This window comes from Bacillus rossius (assembly GCF_032445375.1).
Source record: "Bacillus rossius redtenbacheri isolate Brsri chromosome 4 unlocalized genomic scaffold, Brsri_v3 Brsri_v3_scf4_1, whole genome shotgun sequence".
NCBI lineage: Eukaryota > Metazoa > Arthropoda > Insecta > Phasmatodea > Bacillidae > Bacillus > Bacillus rossius.
This window is the reverse complement of record NW_026962010.1, coordinates 20,729,445-20,755,797: the sequence shown is the minus strand read 5'-3', so window position 1 is coordinate 20,755,797 and position 26,353 is coordinate 20,729,445. Positions and strand designations below refer to the sequence as shown.

At 39.9% G+C, this 26,353-nt stretch overlaps 1 protein-coding gene across 7 annotated transcripts in view; it reads right to left on the bottom strand.

The window, feature by feature from the left end:
• The window catches only part of LOC134541511 (S phase cyclin A-associated protein in the endoplasmic reticulum), a 236,805-nt gene that overhangs the window by 103,372 nt on the left and 107,080 nt on the right, over window positions 1-26,353 (bottom strand). Inside the window, exon 23 of one of the 7 annotated variants that reach the window (XR_010076648.1) lies at window positions 22,659-22,836. The exons of the other annotated variants lie outside the window; for them this stretch is intronic. The gene's annotated coding sequence lies outside the window, so the exon portion shown is untranslated. The remainder of the gene's footprint in view (window positions 1-22,658; window positions 22,837-26,353) is intronic. 7 annotated transcript variants of the gene reach the window in all.

Sequence of the window (26,353 nt, the reverse complement as noted above, 5' to 3'; positions counted from 1 at the left end):
ATCATGAACTTTCGAATTGGACTGGAAGAGTTTGAGGCAGCAAGTAATTCATTTGCCAAAAACATTGAATTAGTAGATTAACTGAACCGAGCACCTAATTTATTGTGTGAAAGGTGGTAAATATTTTATATTTCTATATATATATATTTTTTTAAGTGCAGTTTTAAGTGATACTGTCATTTAAGTTTTTCTTGTATTTTATATTTATTGTGGTGGTTTTGATGTTAACCAAGTCAGTAAGGGAACAAACAGCATCTAGATCATGTGCGACACCCGTGGTGCACCGGGGTGGTATAGGTATACTTCTTATTTTATTGCGTTATGTACTTCTAGTCAAGAGGGGCGAAACCTGCTATACCCTGTTGTTAATTGTTTAATTTAATATACATATATATTGTTTGGCATGTTCTGCTTATATTTTTTCTATGTTCATATAAAGAACCAAAGAATACATAACTAACTCACTATTTCGCTGACAATTCTTTGTATCTTGCCTTCTGCAAGTTTTTGGTCAAAGGGGGGTACAGGCTGCACCACTCTGCTACAGCGAGAGCAGTGGTGTTAGTTGCGGTTGATCTTGGGTGGTAGTATCGTTGTGACAAATCATTACCATTTATAATGCCTACGGCGTGGGTTCAGAAACTATCAAAACCAGACTTGAAAACAAACTTAATTGCTGCTGGTCTCACAGTTGAAGAGACTGAAGATATTGATACCTTAAGGAAACGGTTTGTTGCGTACTTAAAAGGAAATAAAGGAGAGGTGCAGGAGGGGGCATGCAGTGTGGGGGGGCACTGTGGAAAGTACTGATTTCAAAAGTCGATTAGCATTGTCTACACTGCATAATGTGCCAATGTTGAAATATGTTGAACCTTGCGAATTGTTGAGCTCTATCATTGCTGTAGACAGGGTTAAAAGAAGTCTACTGTTACGGTCAGATATGGACCTCATTCAAGGGTTGTTATGTCGAGTCTCAGAGGTAGCATTGGAGGTTTTCCTGGCTGGTCTAGAAAATGGTGATAGTTGGGTTACTGTGAAGAAGCAGCTCTGGGCGGTGCTTTGTCCCACACGTGAAAAGGAGAATTTAATAAACAATGTTGTTAAACGTTTTCAAAGGCCCAAGGAAAGGATGGTAGAGTTCGTGCAAGATGTTGGAGAGGCGGCTTATGCGTTGGGGATGGAATTTTCCGATAATGAATTTATCTCGTTGGTCTTGGAAAACATGGCCCCTGCCATGAGACAACAATGTGCCTTTTTGACCTTGCCAACTACTAAGATTGAGTTAAATTCCTGGGCTATGCAGGTTGACAATCTTATGTATGCTTGTCAAAAGTATTTTGTGCAAGTGTCTCATGGAAAATCAAGTGACGTTGCTTTGGGTGTCAAGAAAGATTCAGAACCGGCAGGAAATAGTGGGAAAACAGTGGTCTGTTTCAAGTGTGGCAAAGTGGGGCATGTAGCTCCTAAATGTAGGGGTGATAGTGCGATAGGGCGTAAATGTTATAATTGTGGGAAGGATGGAAATTTTGCTAGGGAGTGCAGAAATAATATGGATAAAAGGAGCAGTTTGGAGGCAGCCAATGTTAGTGTGGTGGATGAGCAGCATGTTGCGATTATAAAGCATGGGTTTGGAGGGAAGAAAACAAGCAGCCTTTGGGTTGATGTGAATATTGGTGATATCACTATACAAGCCATGATTGATACGGGGGCAACCAACTGTTTTGTTAGTCAGAAATTTGTGAGCCAGGTTGTCAAGGATATGCCAGAGTTGAAAAATAAAATCATGGTTGAAGAAGGTTTCCGCTTACAGGTAGCAGATGGTGGGTGTGTTCAGGTGAAGGTTAATGTGTTAATACATTTTAAAATAGGAAAGTTTTCATGGAGTAGAAAGTTCTGGTTTCTGCCTGGCCTTCTGAGTGATATGTTGTTGGGGCTAAACTTTCTTGAGGAAATGCGAGCTCTTGTGGATTGCTCAGGGCATAAGTTAATTTTTGGTTTCGACAAAAGGGTTTCAATTCCTCTAGCTAAGAAATTAAAGCATGGGGTGAAAGCATACTCTGGTATTGAGGCAAGCGAGAAAGGATTAAATGTGGAACAGGAAAAGGTATTACAGGAACTCATTGATGAGTTTGGAGATGTTGTTACCAAACGTTTGGGTAAATGTGAACTATTGCCCTATAAAATAAAAGTAAGTGATGAAGAACCCATAAAATGCCACCCATATCAGTGTTCTCCTCCCAACCTTCATGCCTTTAGGGGAATTATAAAGGATCTGGAACAGCAAGGAGTGATAAAGCACACTCTTTCCCCGTATGCTTCGCCAGCTTTCTTGGTGAAAAAGGAGCCCGGAAAATTTAGACTTGTATTAGATTATCGCCAACTGAACCAGAAGGTAGACCATTTCCGATGCCTAATATCGAAACTCTGTTTCAGTATCTGAGTCAAGCTAAATTCTTTACTGTGCTGGATTTAAATTCTGCCTTTCATCAGTGTATACTAGATGAATCCAGCAAGAAGTACACAGGTTTCGTGACTCCTTGGGGACACTACCAGTGGGAGCGCGTACCTTTCGGGGTGAATTTTGGAGGACAATGTTTGTCGCGTATTCTAAGTTCCCTGTTGGAGGGTTTTCAATTCCAATTTGTGGTATCCTTCCTGGATGATATCCTCATTTATTCTGAGTCCTTTGAAGGACACTTGGAACACATCAAATTAGTTTTGGAGAAACTTCGTTGGGCAGGTCTCACAGTGAACCCTGGAAAGATTGTGTGGGCCAGTGACCAAATCAAATTCTTAGGGTTTCTGGTGTGTGAAGGGAAGTTGATTATGGATCCCAAGAAGATCTCCCCAATAGTGAATTTTCCTGAACCCAAAAACGTAAAGGGGGTGATGCGTTTTTTTGGGAATGATGGGTTATTTCTCAAAATTTGTGCCAAATTATGCTGAGCGCTGTGCTCCCTTAAACGCTCTTAAGAAAAACTGCATTTTCTACTGGGGTGAGGAACAACGAGTTGCCTTTGCAGACTTGAAATGGGCCATCTCCCATCCCCCTGTTTTAGCTTTGCCCAATTTCAAAGAGAGATTCACTGTGCAAGTTGATGCCAGTAGTATAGCGGTAGGTGCAGTGCTTCTGCAGGGAGATGAGGGAAATCGGCGTCCGATTGCCTACGCGAGTAGAACCCTGAATGACCACGAACAAGCCTACAGCGTGTATGAAAAGGAAGCTTTGGCCTGTATTTTTGGAGTTGAACGTTTTGCCTGTTATATTGAACATGATGAGTTCGACCTTCTTACTGACAATCAAGCGTTGACTTGGGTTTTCTCCCATCCTAGGCAGTTAGGAAAAATAGGAAGGTGGGTCATGCGATTGACCCGTTTCCATTTTACGACTGTCCATGTCAAAGGAGCAGATAATTACGTGGCGGATGCCCTGTCGCGCATGTATGACCAAAGTGAGTTTGAGGTGCGGGAGAGTGAGCCTACTGAGAATGTCTTACTATTGCATGGTCAGGCTGAATCTGAGGTACAAGGAAATGTAACAACAGAGGCCTGTTTAGTTCTTCAATATATTCCAGAGTTATTCACTAATTTGGGTGAGTGGCAGAGAGATGATCCTGAAGAGATTTTGCTTCATCAAAAATGTGAGGCAGGCACTTGTAAGAATTTTGTCATATATAAACAGATTCTTTATTTTGTCAACAAGCAAGGTAGAAGGTTCGCTTGGGTTCCTAAAGCTGCGAGAGCGATGGTACTACGCTATTTTCATGACACCCCGGTGGGAGGCCATATGGGGGTTAGTAAAACAGAGGCCAAGATTCGTAGGGAATTCTATTGGGTTGGCATGCATGAGGACATTAAAATGTATGTGGCAAAGTGTTCCCACTGTCAGTTGGCTAAGTAGCCCCAGAACTCCAGAATGGGCCCTTATTCTGTACAAATCCCAGAGCGGGTATAACAAAGAGTCTTTATCGACATCTTCGGACCTCTTCCTCGATCGAGCAGTGGAAATAACTGCATCTTATTGTTGGTTGATGGGTTCTCTAGGTTCATCATTCTTTTCCCTCTTAGGGATATGAAAGCCAGTACCGCTAGTGGAAAGTTAGAACGTGAGGTCTGGAAAATATTTGGTAGTCCAGAACTCTTAATCGCAGACAATGCTTCCCACTTTACTTCTAAAACTATGTCGGATATGTGCTTTAATGGGGTTTTAAGCAAGTACACACAGGCCCGTATTACCCTTGCCCAAATCTGGTCGAACGGGTGAACAAGGCTGTCAAAGTAGCTTTGACCATTTTTCATCATCGAAACCAAAGGTTTTGGGACACCGAGTTGCCGCTATTAAATGTTGCCTTGAATTCAGTTCCTCATGGAACTACGGGAAAGTCACCCAGCATGGTTCTATTTGGTAGAGAATTATCTCATCCCTTATTGAGTATATGGGGAATTTCTCCCTCCTGTTTTGAAGCCACCAGAAAAGAGTTGGAGGAAATCTGGTCCAAAGTGGACAAATCTTTGGTGAAGGCTCATCAAACCATGAGTAAACGCTACAACAAAGATCGCATTGAGTGCAATATCAATGTTAGTGATTTGGTGGTTTGTCGCAAGGTTATGTTGAGCAAAAATGTAGATTTTGTTTCAAGCAAGCTTAGTTTGGCGTATGAAGGACCTTTTAGAGTCCAATATTTCCTGACTCCGGTCACTGTAAATCTTGTGGACCTTGAAGATGGCAGAGTTGTGAAGAAAGCTCATCTGTCTGCGGTGAAAAAGTATATTCCATCCTAGGAGGTTGTGTGGATTTAGTTGTTGCTTTAGGCACTAGCATCCTCTGTCTTTTTGAGATCTTTCTTTTGGCTCCTTGATGGAGTTTTGTTGATTTCTTCTGTTTTTGTTCGTGCATCCTTGTTTGTATTGGCGTGGTGAGTTAGCATTGGAGGTAGTTGACAATTTCGAAGCTTTTGTTTCCTTTGGTTTTTCTTTCCCGGGGGGGTGTGTTTTTAGGAAGGGTGGCTGTGACGTGTGTGTCACGTCACATTTGGTGGCGTTTGTTTTTGTGTACTGGCGGGGTGTTATTTACCGTTAGACGTGTGGCGGCACAAGCCGTAACCTCAGATTTGGTGTTTTGGCAGGTGTGGATCTAGGAGCGCGGGCACATTTCAGATTGTCAGGATCTAGAGCCGCTCATGTACTTGTGAGGCTCTGATCGGCAATTTTCGGTACTCGGTGTTTGCGTTTGTCATTTGTTTTCCTTTTGGTGGGTTGAGGTTGGTACCTGTGGCGCGCTGGGTTAACGAGTTTTCTCTGGCGAGAGTCTGTCTGCTACGAGACATGGCCTGAGTGGGTTACAGTCTGGAAATGAGTCATTACCTATTTGAGAGGGAAATTGTTAATATTTTGTACCCTTCATGCGAGTTATGCGCACTGGGTATTTTTCTAATGAGATTTTATTGTAATTTTTTTTGCAATTTTTATAACGTTATAAATTTTTATGTAGCTATGTTTATCATGTCAATTTAGAAATGTGTCTAGTCAGGTGCCCGATAGGGTATTTTGTGAGGCAGAAAATTGGCTGTGAACTATTATAATAATTTATTGTAAATATATTTTCTCTTTACTGCCTGATGATCATGAACTTTCGAATTGGACTGGAAGAGTTTGAGGCAGCAAGTAATTAATTTGCCAAAAACATTGCATTAGTAGATTAACTGAACCGAGCACCTAATTTATTGTGTGAAAGGTGGTAAATATTTTATATTTCTATATATATTTTTTTTAAGTGCAGTTTTAAGTGATATTGTCATTTAAGTATTTTCTTGTATTTTATATTTATTGTGGTGGTTTTGATGTTAACCAAGTCAGTAAGGGAACAAACAGCATCTAGATCATGTGCGACACCCGTGGTGCACCAGGGTGGTATAGGTATACTTCTTATTTTATTGCGTTATGTACTTCTAGTCAAGAGGGGCGAAGCCTGCTATACCCTGTTGTTAATTGTTTAGTTTAATATACATATATATTGTTTGGCTTGTTCTGCTTATATTTTTTCTATGTTCATATAAAGAACCAAAGAATACATAACTAACTCACTATTTCGCTGTCAATTCTTTGTATCCTGTCTTCTGCAAGTTATTGGTCAAAGGTAGGTACATCAGTAGTAGTATAGTAAAGTATTTTCTGGTGCAGGAGTAGGAGTGATGATTGAGGATCGGGTCAATGACCGACCTCCCTGACGTTACGGCGGAAATCTTGTATGACCTTGAAATCGAACATTGACCTTGTTCCCAGCGGCCCATTATGGATCCACCATTTTTCTTTGCTACCATCTTGGATTCTAGACCGCTGCACTTTCTGTTATGGTCACCATCTTGGATTCTAGAATATAAAATATTTTCGTTACGACCACCATCTAGAATCTGATGTTACGTTTTTCGATTATAACATAATGTCCGTCATATTTTTGTCATCTGATGGAGGCCGCCATCTTGGATGAAGTCACAGCTGCCAATTTTTTCTGGTTATCCTGGAGGCCGCCATCTTGGGTACCACCATTTTTGAATTTGTTTGTTCCTTGAGAGCGCCAGAATCACCCTGTCTCATCCACGTAAGATAGATGTTCCAATACCTGCCAAAGTTATTGTGGTACTTTTCGACATATTAAAATATTTTTTTATACCAAATACATTGGAAGCATAATTCAAACCATGACAGCTCGAACCTCTGAGTTGGAAAACATACCACTTTGACCGCACGACCATCGAGACATTTGCCAGACCGAGAATTAAATAAGGTATATAAAAAAAGGAAACATATTCGAACTTGTACTTTTTTAATTTGAAGAAATAATAGCATTGCCTTCTAGAGGACGTTTTCGTTATCTTTATTTTAAATACTTGCTACCAAGAGTGCTAGTTAACACATATTATCACCTGCTAGAGAGCGCTGCCGCCATATTGTTTTCAGTAATCGCTAATGCTAGTGTCACATAGTACACATGCCATATGCTAGAGTTTGTTGCAGCCATTTAGTGTAATTTATACTCGCTAGAGTGCAGTATTATTTATTAACAGTCAACTGTAGTGGTATATACCAGCTTATCTGCCACATTAGCCGCCATCTTGAAAATCCGTAGTAATTTAGCTATAAATTTGGAAAAATTTCCTAAATTCATTTAAAAAAATACTTATTAAAATAATGATTGATTAGATGGATATCCTTCCTCGGTTTGATTCCTTGATCGATGCCAAAAGGTTTTTTTTAGGTAAAAAAGATTTATCAATAAAATAAGATGAAGAATTCTAATAGCAGCTTAGGTTCCTAGTCTACTAGCCTCCAGTAAGCCGATGATAACATATTGGCTGCCATCTTGGTAATTAGTAATAATTAAACTTGAAATTCGGAAAAAAATTCAAAAAATCACTAAAACTATGGCCTATTAATGACAGATTTCCGTCCTTGGTTTGATTTTCGGCCTGTGATAACAGTAAATAAAGCTTAAAATAAATTTTTAATTCTGTTATCCATTATCATTCGAGGAATCTATTACTCATTATCTTTATGGAAAAAAAAAAAAACAAACAAATACAAGATACCTGTCCGACGAAATACAAACGTTATCGCTGTGCCTACCCTGAAAGTCCTAATTTTTCGAGACTTGGAATACCTTACAATAAGGCCATGTACAAACTCATGCGCACACGCCAAGCGTCATAACCATGTGGTATTTTTCGATTATACTCGACGAACACTTAAAAAAAGGCCAAGTCTAATGTCAGGCGTTTAGACCAGACATCTCCAAACCACGAAGTCAATAATGGCTTGAATACAGTCTTGTAAAAAATGAAGCACATTTGGAGCACATTCAGAAAAAGGAAGCAAATTTGGAAGCTTATTCGACAAAAAAGGAAGCAAATTTGTTGACGTAGAAGCTTCTTCATCATCTACAAGTTTCAAGTGCTCATCATTTGTCCAAAGTACGGAGGATCTATTTGAAATGGGTTTGAATGTATTCTCACTTTTCATGGTAATGATAGTTTCACAGTCTTCCTTAAATCATCAACGTTATTCAATTTAAGTTCTATGTTGGGATCAGGAGAGCTATGAACATTATCTCGTTCAAGACAAGGAAAATAATAATCGTCATGCAGCACATTCTTCTTTAGAATAATATCTCAACCGTTGTCCTGTATCTTGTAAGTGGGCTTAGCTTTACAAGTTCTGCGATTTATTTTTAAGCCCTCTGTTCATGTAAACGACTTTGTGGCACCGAACACAACTTATCATTTGAGTAGAGGGTTTTTAACACAGTATTCTTTTCGTGTTGTCTAGCATTCTTTCTCAGGACAAACTTTTGCTACAGTAACTACAGCTGTGCCTTTTTGATACAGCTACAGGCAACGAACCAGGATCCGTTTTAGCTTCTGCAACTAATATCAGATGCAAATTGAGAGTTTTAAATTGGAACATTTAATTAAATAGAATTTTTAATATTTCGTCTGCGAGAGTTAATTTATCCCATACAAGAAACTTGTCACGAGCAGTTCCTATTCCCACCAATACAGACACATGTTGTGTTGAGGTAGCTATGTATTATTTATTTTTCATGTGGGATGCAGGATGCTCACTCACGATCGTAAGAGAAGGAGGGCTTCGCTAGACATCAGGGAGATGATGGCAGTTCGTCTAGTGTGAAAGTGTTTCTAAGCTTTTTAAAGGCATAGTATTTGACTGAGTAATGAATAATTTTGATTGAATTTCACCAGATTATAAAATACTGTAAGTGTTGATTTGGTAACAGGAATTCACTAAGTAAGCGAAACTCTGAATTAATTTGCTTGTCTCATTACGAAAAAAAAATTTACATGCACTGATTGTTTTCTCTGGAATAACCAAAAAACACTCGGAGAAAACCAACATAAGTCTCGCTAGGAATAACCAGAAGCTCTTGGAGAAACCAACAAAATATTGGCAGGACTAATCAGGAGCACAAGGGGAAAACCAAAGCAAGTTTTTCTAAATCAAAATCGGTGAGAAAAAATATATATACAAAACAAATTCTGGCTTGTGAACTTCCCCTTTCTTCAGCAAGACTAAAGTTCTAGCACCCGCCAGAATTTTTTTTTCCTGTGATATAAAGAGAGGTATAGAGATGTAGGGAGACACGAATGAGATATAGATAGAAACATAGATACAAAGAGAGATATGGATGTGTATAGAGAGGTAAAATGCAAGAGAGAGAGAGTTGTGGCGAGCAGTGGCAGTGGCAAATGGCAAGACGGCGTATGAGAGCATGACCGAGCCCGGAGGTTGCGTCACGTCACAGCGCGGGTCCGGAGGGGAGGGGACCCTCCCAATCCTCTTAAATAAAACACAGCAGCGAGCGAAGGGGGAGCCGGCATTATTCGGCTGTCAGCTGATGTTTGCGCAAGGCGCGCGAGGGAGCGCCGGGCACTAATTCAATCAGCCCCGCCTTTAATGCAGGTTCCCGGGGAGATTCCCCAGGCGCCCACTAGCGGCCGCATCATGTGGGAACGCGGCGTTATGGATACAGATGCCGGGGCGCCGCGCAGATTACAGGGCTATCTACTTACCGCCCGCCTCCCGCGATACGTCATTATTAAACAGCTATGACGTCTCCATCGCGCGCGCCAGATGCCATTCCCTCGGCCGCCTCCCCCCGCATGCACCCCGCTCCCTCCCTCTCGTGCCGCGCGGGACTCGAACCCACGAGCCCGCTGTCGAGGCGAGGCTAAGGCCAGAGCAGCAACCGAATACCCTTAATACCACACTTAATACCATTCCTTGGACATACGCCATTGCGGGTTGGCACTGGTTTTCACGGGGAAAACTAACGAATTCAAAATGAAAACATAAACCCACATAAACAAGCTTTGATCAGCTAAGCGAGCCTAAACAGGTATTGGGGACAACACAACGACCACAGAACAGACTAACACAGTAGGTTTCCTACGACAAAACCGTTGCGACGTTTCGGGAACTGGTATCTGTTCCCGTCATCAGGCACAAACGGACCAAATATACCTGTTATTTTTAATAGGCTGTGTCTGGGAATGATACAGAATATTTCACGGTAGGGTCTTACATAATTTTTTTTTTCAATAATAGAAAGTTATTAAAATCTATTTTGTAGGATGAAACATTGAATTTTCTGTTGATAGGAAATATGTAGATGGATTTTTTTTTCAAAATTTTCAATACTGTAGTTTTCATCAAAATCATTTGAGCTATTTTCGAAAAAGAATTAAAACAAATTATGTTCCTCATATTACAAATATTTCACTAGTTTTGGCACATGCGCAAATCTTTGAAATGAACGAAAAAATCACAGTTCATACCATTGACAGGCTATTATTTGCAATACCGGTTTTGACAATACTAATAAATTAATAGACTTACTTTCTTCACACGATTCTGTGAAGTAGGTAATAAATTACAATTAACGACATACTGTTACTTGCCGTTAAAACATTATACATATTAGCTATTTGAAAACAACAGCAAAGTTTCATTGTACTGAAACTGTTATTTTCGATATTTGTTAACAAATTGCTACTGCTACTTTTACATACCTGTTAATAGGTATAAGTATAACCGGTTGCTATTTTACAGCCCATCAATAATAGTAATAAACGTGATTTTAACTATAAATTATTTAAATAAGCGCTCTTATATAAACTCACCAAACAATATTGGACATCATTATTTTTCCCCCGACATAAAAAAAAAAGAGAAAATATTTCAGAATTTCGCTATTAGAACCAACATTCTGGAATCAACACTTAGCTCCTGCAAGATTTAACTAACTGGTGTGTTACAATAACTCACCGCGTTCAACACAGTTCGTCGAGAATTCCTTCTGAGGAAAGTTTTTGTCAACAATGTACAGTTTTATCAAAGGAGTCGCGATTTAGATCTTGTAACCAATCAACCGAGAAAACTTAGCATATGAACTGGACGATGAAAGAATGACGAGAAACATGCCACACACCTAAGCAACTACCCAACTAGCACGCTCACACATAGAGACAAAGTAATTCTGAGTACCTGGTACAAAAAAAAACAGATCAATGATTTCTCACGCATAATGGCTAGGAAAAACATAGCACACCTTGGGATTTCTAGCGTGGATACTAATGGAGGTGCGCACCACTGAAAATCGAAAATACAAACGCTATTTCAAAATATAGTGAAATTATTCGAAACAAGATATCGAATTTATAAATAGTTTTCTTAAAATATTCTCTGCAAATTATAAAAAAATTAAGTAATTCATATCACGCACCTTCATTAATAACAGAGTAGACGCAAAGTTGTTTCTGAACAATTGTTTTTTGTTGGGCTTAGGGTCTTCTTGTCCATGCCGTCACAGACGGTGACACTAAACAATACAATTCAGGGATGTCGGAATGAATCAGGAAAGTACCATCCCAGCATGTGTCTGGAGTGCTTTCGGAAAACATTGAACCAACTCCACCTCCTCGCTTCATAACGAATTAATGCAAACCATTGAACTTAACGACGAGAGATGATATTACCCACGACATTTTTTAAAACCAATTTTTCAAGTATTGTATCGTTGTGTTCAAGTACAGGTACCGTCTTTTTGTCAGCAGTGCGCCTATAAAATGTTACAAATAACGCCCCACTATGAAGAGTGAGAACGCTTTGTGACGAAACTACTCGACGAGCAACAGATATGAGTATAGTATGCTGCATACAATTTAATCCATGTCAATAAGTTGTAACGGATTCAAAATGTCATTTAGTAAACTTCGTAAAAAATTTCAGAAAATATATAAACATTTAAAATTAAAATGTGTTTGGGCTTTAACGTCTCTTCGACAGTGAGGTTTAGAGGGACAATACTACTCACACAACGCAAGGGAAAAGGAATTATCAGTGACGCAAAGAACCAACCAGGATGACCAGACCAGGATTCTAACCACAGTTCTCCCCAACGCAAGTCAAATGACTAACCCCCCCTCCCCCCTGAAATTAAGAAGCCCGTCACTGAGGGAAGCCCGATTGCGCTTGCAAAATCGCGATTGTGAAACGAGTTTGATAAACGTAAACGTTAAAATTATGTTTTATGAAGAAAAAAAACTTTCAGTACATTTTAAAGTTTTCTGCTCAATAAAGGCACAGAGGGCAGTAGGAACGTACCAGCTCCCACCCAGAGATGACTTGTGTCGGTTACAACCCAAGCGCTAAACTCATCATGTATCATCATATGAAGCATGTAGGTTTGCGCCCCTGGCGGTGGACAGTCGCGACAACAGAAGCAGTATTTTGGGAGGGAATGGAACACTGTTCTGCTCGTCTAAGCTAATGACTGGTCAGCATGTCTGCCCGACGGAGCGAGGCGGTCGCAGCGAGGCGGGGCTCGCCGCCCAACTGTCGCCCTCGCGCCGAGGCGCGGCCCTTAACGACAGATTGACGAGATTAAGGGCCCCCGAGGCAGGATCGATCACCGCGGGGCCTGATTGGCCCCCGCCGCGCGACACGTGCTCGCAATGGGATCGCGACCAGATAGCCTCTCGTGCCCCCGTGTCCCCGCACTCGAGCTCCCCTCACACCGCTCACCCACACAGCTGCCTCGGGCCGGCTTAACCTCGAGTGTATCATCAAGTGATACAGCAAATTTAGGTTTATCGTGTATATCTGCTTTATGATATGCTCTATACAGACTCATACACAAATTATTTTAAATACAGTATGCTCACACAAATATGTACAAAAATGTCCCTGACTTTCCATGACTAAAACTACAAATTTTTTAAATAAAATAGTTTACCTACTGTGCGATTTTCTGAAATAAATAAAGACATAAAGTTTCCATCATCCCCTTTAGCTGAACTAGTTCAAACAGAACCGTGCATACGCCATTTTACAATATGTACGACTATGCACTAAAAATGTGTTCTAAGTCTGGGAGACGACCACACCGGAGCATGACATCACTGAAGGAATTCCCATGACTTTCCAGGTTTTAAATCACGTTTCCTGACTTTCCCTGACTAATATAGACTTCCCTGACTTATACAGAATGTGGACATCCTGAAATAGAATAAATAAACGCGATATATATAATTTGGTTGGAGATACAAGAATAATTATAATTAATAATAACATTAAGTACAGGATGGCATGCGAAGAAGAAAATAAAAGGGGACTTTAGACTTGTTGGTTACCCCTGGCATGTTGCAGGATTCGCCAGCATGCAGCTGGAATCATCCGCCCCGCTCCGCGTTCACTGCCTGGCGACAGACAGACCAAGCTACCAGGAGCTACCAGCTGTTCGGAAACCGGCGGAGTAGCGCCCTGTCCACATACCTCCAAAAAAACTGGCTCCAGTCTAGTGTTTGCAACGTGGAACCAAGTCTCAAGCGACTGTATACTAGGGCAGTGACTATGTTTAACGACAGAAATTATAATTCATATTTACTAAACCACCACCATGCGTGGTCAAGCACGGGGCCTACTCCCGCAATGTTTTGGAGGTTGCAATACTGTGCAATACGACTTCAGCTATACCATCTTCCGAAAATGTTCAACTCCATAGCAGCTGTACGCTACCGACTAGTGACCCCGCTAATCAGCAGCATATTCTCCCTGAAGGCCAAACATGCAGTGCGTGTGCATGCCTTAGTAAATATATGTACAAAATGTAACTTGCTAGTCTCCAAAAATAAATAATTCACTCTTCATCATATTTACTAGTGATACACACACATTACTCTATTTTTCCTTAGAAAGCAAGAAGCACTAGTTTGATCAGTGACAGACAGGATAGCCAACCCTACGAATGGACTTCTTTCCTAATAGCGCACGTATATGCCGAGACAAAGTGATTTATTTCTTTAATTTATTTATTTAACGTCCTTGTATGTTGCGAAGTTAATGTGATACCATACACTTACACTTAATCAAATTTCTAAATAAACAACCATTAAATTAGTTATTTCTAAACAGTATAACACAAAGTTGCTATCTTATTTGTTCGTTTACTTCTTATAAACTTCACAAAGGATTTTGATGCGGTCCTCACCACCATTTGGGAAATTTCTTCCGGAAGGTTTAAGAGTATAATAAATTCTAATTAAATTTAAAGATAGTAAAAAAATCTCAATGTTTTGCAAACAAGTTTTTTAATGACTCATTTAGAGTGCTTACATGGCTTACTCTGACATAAATGACTGATACATCAAATTAATATACTACCGAAATGTAAGTATTAAAAATACTACAGAAAATTACGCGATAGCACATGTCTATCTTCTACGGATGACCCACAGTAACCATATTTTTCTTTAAAAATTGGTCCAGAAATAATTAGTTATTTGCAAAGCTGTTTTGAACGACATAGTATTAAACCTAATTATTTTTGTAGGTTTATCTTTTATAACTTCCTAATTTATTATTCAAATTAGGTTAACAAATAGAATTTAGAGTTGCCAGCGCATCCAACGTGCTTTTTATTAATTTGTAAGTTAAATAAGTATATTTTAGGTTACGTTTTGTGCTTTTAGCATTCCCTGGTATTTTTCTTTCGTTAATAAGTTTTGCATGAAATTATTTTAACTGAATGTTTATTACTCCAGTAAGATAGGATTGTTTGTTTATCGGTTTAAGAAAACGTTTTTTGTTTTTGAAGATTTATAAAAGTTATTAATTTTTAACGTTGTTTGTCATTTGTAAATATTGCATTTTTTGTTGATTTTTTTTTTGTGGATCTCATCCGTGCGAATAAGGGGCGGGTCTCTTGTTAAAAATAATCAATGAAAGAGTTGACAATAAAATAGAAAACTTTCTGGAAAAAAACCTTAACTGCTATGTTAATGTTCAAAAAACGACAATAAACCTTATAGAATCGGACCAAAAAATAATTTACATATTATTCCAAAATAAATACAACCCTAACGAAATTAAATTCAGAGTAAATAACCGCACGTTGACAATATAAGAAGAAAAAAACATAATATTATCACCAGTCTCACACACAGTCTCAACCAACTATCAGTTGGTGTGACGTCACAGCAGGCTGATGCTTTAAGTAGCGGAGTGCAAGCACAATGAGACTGCGTTCAGCGCCAAGCGGAGAATTCTGCGTGCGAGAGAGTTCAGTGTTGGAGCTTGTGCGTTATACTGCTACGTTTAAATAAGTGTTCCAGCCATTATTATTTTACATGATGACTGACTGCAAAAGTGATGCATTGAGTTATTTTATACTGGTTTATCTTTCCCATCTCTGTCATTTTAGTGATAGATTATAACTTGTTAAAAATGAGCAATACCAACAAATGAAAAACACAGAAAACAAAGAAGAAAATTTGTATGAATTAACTAACATAGTTCTTCACAAACAAAATTAGTTTTGTAGGAGTAAAAGACCGCTGCAGTAAAAACAAAATAAAATTAAAAAAATCCAATGGAAAAAGTAAAAATCGGGCTTATTCAGGCCTTAATTATTCGTACTCCGCAATTTAAAAGATTTATAATGCATTCCTTCACAAAACTTTCAGGATAAGCAAATGGTGGAAATCACTTCATCTTCACACAACTCGCAAATCCTGCATCCGTTGTAAAGTTTTAAAAAATATTTTAGCCTTTTAATACCAATACCGTCATTACCTTTTTGTAACTTGATGTGACTTCGTGCTCTTACACAATCTTGATGTAAATAATACATTATTTTAAATAATAGTTTAACAAACAAAAAAAAATTGGTTGTCTGTAAAGTTGGTTTACGGACGATAGTTTAACGTGACAACGTAATAACAAAACATTGATGAAATTATTGATCCAGAAGAAAAGGAAATATCATATTCGGCCTGAGACTGAGCCGTAATAGGTTTTTGCAACCAAACCATTTAGGCATTAAAAATATTATATTTTTTGAGGAAGAATTTTTTTTAAATTTTTCTATCTTTTGTATAATAATATCTACCTCTGCATACTTTTATGAATAAAATTTAATCATTTTTAATGAATTATCACTATTTTGTATGGATACAAAGGAGTGAAATGAAATGTACAATTTAATTAATAAATTTACTTTTATTTGCATTCATTATTCAAATATATTTAATACTTTTGAAATAATACGTGCGCCGTATTTATTTTTACAAGTCGAAAAAAAATTTCGGACCTGCCGGGATTCAAACCGACAACCTTACGATTAGAAAATAGCGCCGCTGACCACTCAGCCACGAGGCCATATTTGATAATTGCTAGTTTCAGATGTTATATATATCTTTATAAAAATTTTGTTCACGGTAGGGTAATAATATTATTTCGTTTTAATAACTCGATTTATAACAAATACGCACCCCAAATACACCGAACTTATTTATAAGGTGTTACAATATTTTTTAAAACATTGTGCAATAGATCCCGGTTGTAATTTGATTTATTATGTGTAACTGTAAAACACCATTGTTGATTCAAAACGTATTTGAATATTCAACATTACTTAAAAATAACCGTACCGATTGTGCTGAAAATCGGTGGACGATCGTTAAATTACATAATATTAATAATTCAAACGACGAAAATATGATTGAAAAGTCAAATCGATGGTCGTTCCAATCGAGTGGAAGACAGATGCCACGCATGCGTACAATGAGCATGAAGAGAGATGCCACGCATGCGTAAAATGAGCAAACAGGAACATCCGTAGTGGGACATCCGTAGTGGGACACTTTTTCGTGCGTGCAGCCGGCGTTCATCGATTTATTAGACGTTGTCACGTCAAAAGTGCTTCTTAAAATCAGGAATGGCAACCAGTACAATGCAATGTCGTTAAAGTAGTTGATAAGAGGCTGTTTTCACGAATTGTTTTGACTCGTGAGTTTTAACCGGGTCAAGTTAAAGGACATTATCTCCGACGATTCGGCTGACATTAGTCACCATCATCACGGTAGCAGTTGTCTACTGAGGTAGTACAATTTCCCAAATATTAGCATGGGTAGGGCCTGCTTCCTAATTGGCTGTAACTGTTGGCCAACTAGACACCTTCATTATGCCTAGGTGGTTATAGCCAATTAGGGACAAGCTTCTGTTTCTTAACTAGAGCTGTCGTTCTATCGAGCACTCTGCTGTTGGTGCTCATCTTGGCTCTTGTGTGCTTTCGACGAATGGTGACCAAATTATTTTTAGTTTGTATCCATATTTACTGTTCATGTTTGAAGGATGTTATAATATTTCTATAGATTTTCGCATGTAGTTTGATAATAAATAGGCTATGGTAATATAACTGACCAAACGCAATGCAGCGGCTGTTTCAATTGTGCGTTCTACTACGGCTGAATGTGTTCTTCAATGCTGTTGATATTCACCCACATTTACAATATGAACAAGTAGTTATGTACACTCCAGCGAGGAATACAAAACTTTCATTGATTCTAGGATCCCCAACCTAGTCTTGTTTCTGGGATTTCAGATAGTATAAATCTATGTTCTAGGGGCGACGCAGAGGGGAATTGTACGATAGGCACTAGATTTTAAACACTATATCACACTCACGATAAAAATGCATTTTTCTATTATCGATTTGTTTGTCTAGTTTATCACGCAGTTGTGCATATAAGTTGTTATAAACAACTAGCGAGGGTTAGATTCGGTGTATGAATTCAAGTAATCAACATTAATTCCGGACTATTTTACAAGTTCATGTGTAGAATGATGTGTTCACATTAAAAGTAAACTGTTGGCCGGACAATGTTACGGCATATTAGCATTACTGTAACGCATGAAGCTGTCCGCATAATGTCTCCCGACATATACTTTAATTACAACAAAAAAAAATTACTCAGAGGTAAAATTTTTATACTATTATGAGTGATGAAGTAATTCTGAAGTAGGGTCATTTTTTTTGGACCACTTAAACACCCTTAGCAGAAAACCGCGGGAAAAATTGATATAAATTATTCTTCCCCCTCCCCCCCTAACCGCCCCAAAAAAATTCTAAGTACGTTCCTGAATGTCGTGCCTCCTAAGAAGACAGGCCGCTTGGTCGAGAAGTGCTTGGTGTATCATGTATCCAGGTGTCGCGAGTGCTGGCGGGGCTCTCCAACAAGGTAAGCACATCGAGCGCACGGCTGATGGAAATCCGATACGCGACGTCACTGGAGCGGCCGCCGCGACACCGGGGTCACTGCGCCGCGCACCGCGTCAGCGCCCCGGGTCGCCAGTCCCTCTCGCCGCGAGCGCCAGTTCCCTCGGTCATCTGCTGTGCTTGCTTACACTGATAACTGAATCCATACCACTGTGTACATGAAGTTAGTATTTAGTGGCTTTAAAAACTAAATGTAGATATATATTTTAACTCTTGTGCCGCCAATTAACATTTTTCGGCACAATTGTAAATTTGAATTTTTTTAACTATTATTTTAACAGTAATTTTTTTTAGCTAAACTTAAACTTTTTCCACTCACTGCACACTCCCACTTAATCTTCGTCAGGCTAGTTCCCCAATTCGTTCCCAGCGCCGTATATGATTTTCGCCAACCATCTCACGAGCCAGCATTCAGGCTCGTCTTATCCTCGCTTTGGCGCACGCCCGTCGCCTGCAATTCTCCCTGCAGCCGTGACAAGAACTGCTATGCCCTGCAAGCTATCAGAGCAGCCCGTTTCTAAGACCGCGCCTTACGCGAGCAATTCCAGTCATGTCCAGCACTCAGTTTCCCCAACGTCCCGGCACGTCCCCAGGCTCAGCAGAGCACAGTTCTAACGGCACCTGCAAATATCCACCTCCCCCCCCCCCCTCCAGAGGAATGACCGGTCCTTAACCCCGAGCAGGGACGACCTGTCTCAAGGTCTGGACACGAGCATTCGAATGTACCACCTCTGACCTCTAGCGGCGGTTTTGTGAGTTATTTCACACATTAACTGGCATGAACGAGAGTATGTGTGTAGGTTTAAAGTAACCGTTAGCATGTAGGCTTTGTCATTAAACCTTTTATGTACTAGTATTAAATTCATTAGTATCAAAAAATTTTGTTTTAAATTTAGGTTTCAGGACTCTAAGGAAACGAAATTTTCTCAACACAAACTATACCCTCCGGAAATAAAAGATAAAGTCGTTACTTGGAAAAAAGATCCATTTATGTTGTGAAAATGATTGGATCTACGGAGGAGGGCGGGAGACTTAGAAATAATCTAAGTATACAAACACATAAGCTTGCCCAAGATTCAAAATTGGAACCATGCGGTCTAAGGATAACATATTTACAACGTGCAAATGTAGATTGTTATTGTACTTAACACTTCGCAATAATCGCCATACACATTGAAGCTCTTGTCATGAAAAGCCTTCTACAAAATGTCTGCGGCCTGGGAATGAAGGCGCTCTGCAACACCAGCGATGTACTTTGCGGTGCCATGCAAGTCACTGTTCCGTGTTCCTGACGAGGTGAGTAATGCTCGGTGCAGAACCCGGGTTGTACGGGGTATCCCAGCGGAACTGCTGCAAGAATACTCGAGTGTGTCCAGCGCTGTGCGGTCGAGAGCTCGATCACGAACCAACACGATACCGGGATCCAGCCTGCCTCGATGCTCGTTCTGGGTGGCTCGTTCGAGTGTCACCGCAGAGGCCTGATTTTCGGTGACAAATGTTCATTTTCAACCGATGTAGCGGACGAGACGACTGCATCAGAAGCTTCTAATTCCACTTCTAGATAGCTACTGAACACCTGCTCACAGGGCCGTAATAATGATGTTGCTATCTCCGCCCATTTCTCGCTCACGCGCAACCAGAGTTTTTTTTCTATAACCCTCGTAAAAACAACTGAAGATAACGTTGGCCGAATGCGGCCGTGACATCGGCGAAACAAAAGAATAGCGTACAGCGAATGGTGTGCCTAGACATGACAATTAGTGGCGGAGGAAAAGGCTTTCCACTGTCTCTCCTAAGAGCATCGCCTTGGTCTTATCCATTCATCAAATTAAATTGTTACAAGTCGTGTCCGTACACGCATTATCACGCAATATATTGTTAAGTAGTGGCATGTTAAATTTAGAATTATTAATAAAAATTGAAAATAAATTGTTATTTTTTAAATATAGTTGTGATTATATTCCTAAGATGGTATTGGTCTTATTAGGGAGAAAGATATAACCGAATCCAATTCAGCGAGAGATGCAGTTTTGAAAATATCTCATTTTTTTACACTGAAAAAAAAACTAACCTGTGTTTATGTATATGCTTGGCAAAAAATGGGGGGGGGGGGGAAGTGGCGAACACTCATGTTTTATTTATTATGTCTTACCGTGCATGGTGCATTGATACAAAAGTATCGATGTTGAAGTGTTTACGATTTATTAAAATGTTATTATCTGGTAAAAAAAAAAGTTTATTTTATTTTGCTAAAGCTACAATTGAAACCAAAATCCAACTAAACAGGAAATATAAAATTCTGCATTATTTACAACAACAAAAAATAAGCACATGATTTATAATTTATCAACTCGCTTCCAAATGGAATGTAAAAAACAGAGGAACATATGATTTTATCAACATTAAAAAGGTAAAATAAAAATTAAATATACTTTTTAATATACCACGTTTTTAAAACGAACTAAAAAGTATAAAATAATTTCTCTTAGCCCCATAAAAATTTATAAACCAATACAGATTCCTAACCCCATTACAGAAAATTTGAGATTGTGAATTTTTAATACCAATGAAAATACTTGTACCGTGGTACATATGCATTAGGTAATAACAAGGAATGTAGGGAGTAGCTGTCGTGAAAACTCACACAATAGTTCATTTCATTTGCAGTGCAATAAAATTTTCAGTGACTATTCCATTGCACGCATTGCATTTTTTTAAAAATCGTACAAGTATTTTGATAACTATTTAAATTTCACAATTACAAATTTTCTGGACAATCTATAATGGCGACAGGAATATGTATGAAGTTATAAATCTCTATGAAGCTATGATGAAAACTATTATATACTTTTTATTCGTATTTATAAATGTGGTTTATGAAATTTTTATTTAATTATATTCTGCTTTTTAGTCCATAAATCGATGACTTTTCCACCACGAAGTTATAAAGTGTTTGTGAGTTTCTTACTGGCTGAAGAAAGCGCATAAAACCCTATCTAGTTGTTTCAGCTTGTTATATATATATATATATATATATATATATATATACACTCACCTATATTTTATTTTGGGCAAATTAAAGGCTGAATTTTCTTCTAAAGCAAATTACAAATTATTTATAATTATCTGTATGTATTTCCCCCTTGTTATTTTTTATTTTTTAAAGGTCATATCAAAAAGTAATTAAAAATAATTAAATTCAGAGACATTTTTTTTTTACATTTTGAAAATGTCTTAACGCAGAGAAAAGATTTAGAATTGTATTTTTTTCCAGGCTGTGAAATTTAGGGTTAATAGTGTTAATGAATTTGTAAAGAGCATCAAATAACATTCCTGAGTAATTTATAAATGGTGTTTATTAAGTTATTCCAACCGCAATCCTATTGAAAACTAAAACCTGGAGCAGTCGGTGATGTGGGCACCGCCTGCGCAGTGCTGAGTTATGCATCCCGCAACACTGTACTGTTCAGCACGTAGCCTAACGCCCCGGATCCGGGGACCATTTCTATATAAAATCAAACATTTGTACCAAACAAACAACTAGACAGGCAAGATTTCATTGTCATCCAGTTGTGGTTCAAAATTACAAGTCTCTAGCTCACAGGGAAGTTAGTTAAAAATCGATTGAACATGTTTACCGAACAGAAACAGATAGACAAACGTGGTAACAAAATAGCCTAGATATCGGTGAAAAATAGCATGTGTTACAAAATGCTGGGTATGTGTGAGCCCGGCATAGCGCTGGCTGGCTAGGTTGGCTAGCCTGGAATGCTGGAGTGTGTGGCGGGGAACGGCGGTGCGCCACCAAGCCTGACTCGTGGCATGCAACTGGAGCGACGTCTCGTTGGGACGCCGACAGTCGCCCAGAATGGTATCTACCCCCCCCCCCCCCTTCCCCACGTCTTTCCACACCATCCACAGGTACAACACATCAACCCAGCATGTCCATAAAACAATGTCCCAGTTATACAGTTTGATAGCATCAGCTGTAAAGCTTTGTCGAGTGTTGGTTAAGGTAACAATTAAAGAGTAACTCACAGAGTTTTAAATAACAGAATGTGCGAGAGCTACTTTGTTGTTTTCTCTCGCTTGAAGCGCCAACCTACGCAAAATGGCGACTACTGAGAAAAAATTTCCCCAATTAGCAGAAGGCGAACCTGTAAACTTTATTCAGCAACAGGATGGAGTCCCTCCCCATTGGAATATCTTTGTACGAGAGTGGTTGAACGTCGAAGTCCTTGCCCGTTGGATTGGTCGTAATGGCCGAGACGACAAAGCTCTTTTTCGGTGGCCTTCACGTTCACCTGACATAACTCCATTCTTTGGGGCTTTATAAAAGACAGCAAGTTTGTTACACCACTACCTATTTATTTGTCAGAGTTGAGACACGGAACTAAATAGGCTAATGCTTCCATTATCACGGACGTGTTAACTAAAGCGTGGGAATAATTGGTCATCGGTTGGATGTGTGTCGTATAACTAAAGGTGCACATATTGAACATTTGTAAGAGAAACTAGGTTAGTTTACCTTCAATTTGATGTATGATTTGTTGTTAAATATGCCACTGACACTGGGACGCTGTGTATAAGAACCTGGCCGCAGGTTGCGAGAGGTCGGTGGCGACACTGATGCTGAGCTGCGAGTTGGTGACGCGATGCCTGGAAGTGGAGGCGGACTTGTGTTTTCGGACAGTGACGTGCGGGCTCTAAAGACAATTAAGACATTAATTAGGTTTTAATCGCATTTCTGATTGACACTGGATTAGTTAAAAATTTTAATTTTGAGAGAAGTAAAGTTATAGAATCCAGACGGATCCAGAAAGGAGGGGGAAACCATGAAAATAATTTTTTTTTTAATTTTCTCCTAATTCCTTATTTAGGTTTACTAAACTTATTTCAGTATTATTTAACTGCAGTGTTATAGATGGCAGTACGTTTTTAAGACACACATAAAAAGTACTAAATATTTTAGTTCTAAATAAACTAATATTGTAGTAGAAAATTTAATTTTGCTTTCCCCTGACCATCATTCTGGATTCGCCCTCGCTTGCCTATGCTTCGGAACCCCGTGTGCTCCAGGAGCGCGGGACACATCGATATGACAGTAAGGACCCAGCCGTCACCAAGGGTAGAGCACATCGCCAGTTCGAGTGTGGCCCGCAGGAGGGAGGGAGCGGCAACCCCTCCACGCCAGCCGAGCCGTTGTGACGCATCAAAGCTTCTCTCGCCGGCTAATCACATTCGCAGGAGCCGAGGACAGAGTGGAGTGGTGGGGAGGGGAGGGGACAGGGCGGCGTCCATTAGCAAATTACAGCGCGCTGGGCCCGGGCTGGAAGCGAGCTGCAGCCTCTAGAACGTGGGAGGAGTCCACGCGAGGACCACCCGGCCACACCGCGGGCCGCTGTTCGGCGCCTCCCAGCTCTCAGCTCTCAGCTGCCAGCTGCCAGCACACAGCTCCCAGCTCTCAGTTCTCAGCTCTCAGCTCTCAGCTCCCAGCTCTCAGCTCTCAGCTCTCAGCTGCCAGCTGCCAGCACACAGCTCCCAGCTCTCAGTTCTCAGCTGCCAGCTGCCAGCACACAGCTCTCTCAGCTCTCACAGCTCTCAGCTCTCAGCTGCCAGCTGCCAGCACACAGCTCCCAGCTCCCAGCTCTCAGTTCTCAGCTCTCAGCTCTCAGCTCCCAGCTCTCAGCTCTCAGCTCTCAGCTCTCAGCTGCCAGCTGCCAGCACACAGCTCCCAGCTCTCAGTTCTCAGCTGCCAGCTGCCAGCTCTCAGCTCTCTCAGCTCTCACAGCTCTCAGCTCTCAGCTGCCAGCTGCCAGCACACAGCTCCCAGCTCCCAGCTCTCAGTTCTCAGCTCTCAGCTCTCAGCTCCCAGCTCTCAGCTCTCAGCTGCCAGCTGCCAGCACACAGCTCCCAGCTCTCAGTTCTCAGCTCTCAGCTCCCAGCTCTCAGCTCTCTCAGCTGCCAGCTGCCAGCTCTCAGCTCTCAGCTCTCAGCTCCCAGCTCTCAGCTCCCAGCTCTCTCAGCTGCCAGTTCTCAGCTCTCAGCTCTCAGCTCCCAGCTCCCAGCTCTCAGCTCTCAGCTCTCAGCTGCCAGTTCTCAGCTCTCAGCTCTCAGCTCTCAGCTCCCAGCTCCCAGCTCCCAGCTCTCAGCTCTCAGCTGCCAGCTCTCAGCTCTCAGCTCCCAGCTCACAGCTCCCAGCTCCCAGCTCTCAGCTCCCAGCTCACGGCTCCCAGCTCCCAGCTCCCAGCTCCCAGCTCCCAGCTCTCAGCTCTCAGCTCTCAGCTCCCAGCTCCCAGCTCTCAGCTCTCAGCTCTCAGCTCCCAGCTCCCAGCTCCCAGCTCTCAGCTCTCAGCTGCCAGCTGCCAGCTCTCAGCTCTCAGCTCCCAGCTCACAGCTCCCAGCTCCCAGCTCTCAGCTCCCAGCTCACGGCTCCCAGCTCTCAGCTCTCAGCACTAAGTTCCCAGCTCTCAGCTCCCAGCTCTCAGCTCTCAGCTCTCAGCTCTCAGCTCTCAGCTTTCAGCTCCCAGATCTTAGCTCCGTGGAGACGAGAAACAAGTTATACTTACACACTCTTTAAGGCTCTCTATTGTTTTTTTAAAGGGACGTTACTGGATATTTTTTATCACGGAAGCTCTTTTATATTTGTGGTCTGGTGGCCACAACAAAAAATAAATAAAAATATAATAAATAAAAATAACGGAAAGTTATTTGCGACCTGTGAAACACCGCGCAAGTGACAGAACAACCAATGAAAGAAAGCTGTCGTGTTGATTTGAAAAAAATATATATATTTAATTTTTTTAATTAACTTTAAATAACAGGAAAAAATCAAAATTAAATAATTAAAATAACGTGTGAAAACCAAACTTATGTAACCCAAAAAAAATTATAAACAATTTGAGGCTTATGTTTCGCAAACGTTAAGTTTTAAAGTGAAACTTTTAGGGGAATGGCTTTGCTTTGGCATGTGTTCCCAATTTAAACTGTTTTACCTATCACACTTTTTTTCTCCTAAGAACCTCTTTAAATATCAAAACCAAAAATTCGAATAGCTATGGCAGGAAAATCGAAGCCTAGGAAATGCGTCTACACGTAATAATTTATAAAAGGGTTGTGCAACTTCTGTTAGACTATTCTATAGCGAAACGAAAACGAAACTGTCGGTTTAGAATTTTTCAAGAAAACTAAACGTAAACGAAAACGAAAACTCTTCCTTAAACTTCTTAACAATTTTTTTACAGAGTTATGAAAAACGTTGTACTTTTGAAAAAATTAAATCAAAATAGGGATAAAAACACTTCCTAAACATAATGGAATTTAACGCAAAACACTCAATAATTATAACTACTTAATAAATTGAACTTAACTATTTTTAGAAAAGTATTAAATAAGTAGCTAATTAACAGAATTTCATTACAACGGCAAAAAAATTATTCAATTAAATAATCGAGAAAGATTGTAATGAACTGTACACAATTATTTTGCACGAGCTTGGCTTTAGGGTAATTAAACAAAAGATTTAACATGCTAGTTTGTATTACATAAACCATCGCAGAATCACACTGCCTCTACATCGGTCACGCCATGGCGATGGCTGTGGACTCAAACCAGCCTCCGCACCGGTCAACCAACCATGATCCATAATATAGAGGTATGGAATTTGATACTAACATCATGTAAAATTAAAATAATATGGGCTGTACCACCTTTCTGTCTGTGTCTGATTCGCAGATGAAGAAAAGGCGCCTTGTTGCAGCAATGCAAGTGTCGATGTAAACACGCACCAAGGTGTTGCCAATATCTACAGTGAAAACATCAATACAACATTTATGACTGAATATTATTAAGAAATTAAATCATTCATGATTTATTTTTTTAAAAATTAGTACCAACTCAATTACGGATTATTCTAATCATTTACTTCCGTATTGCCATTTTGGAAATTCTATCATCTCTGATTGGTACACAACCTCTAAAAAGTAAGAAGAATTGAACGTTTAGGACAGTGACGAATATAGTTTTGGTTTCTACTTATTACATTTTGAAAAATACGAAATATGTGATTGATATAAGGTGCTATGCAATAAGGCTGTATCTTATGTCAAAATAACCGTATTTTTTTTTTGCGATTACCGTACAACGTACACAATTACCGCAAGTGTTGGCAACATTGATTAGTGTGTAGGTGATGTGTGAGTTGTGATGAATAAAAAATAAAAT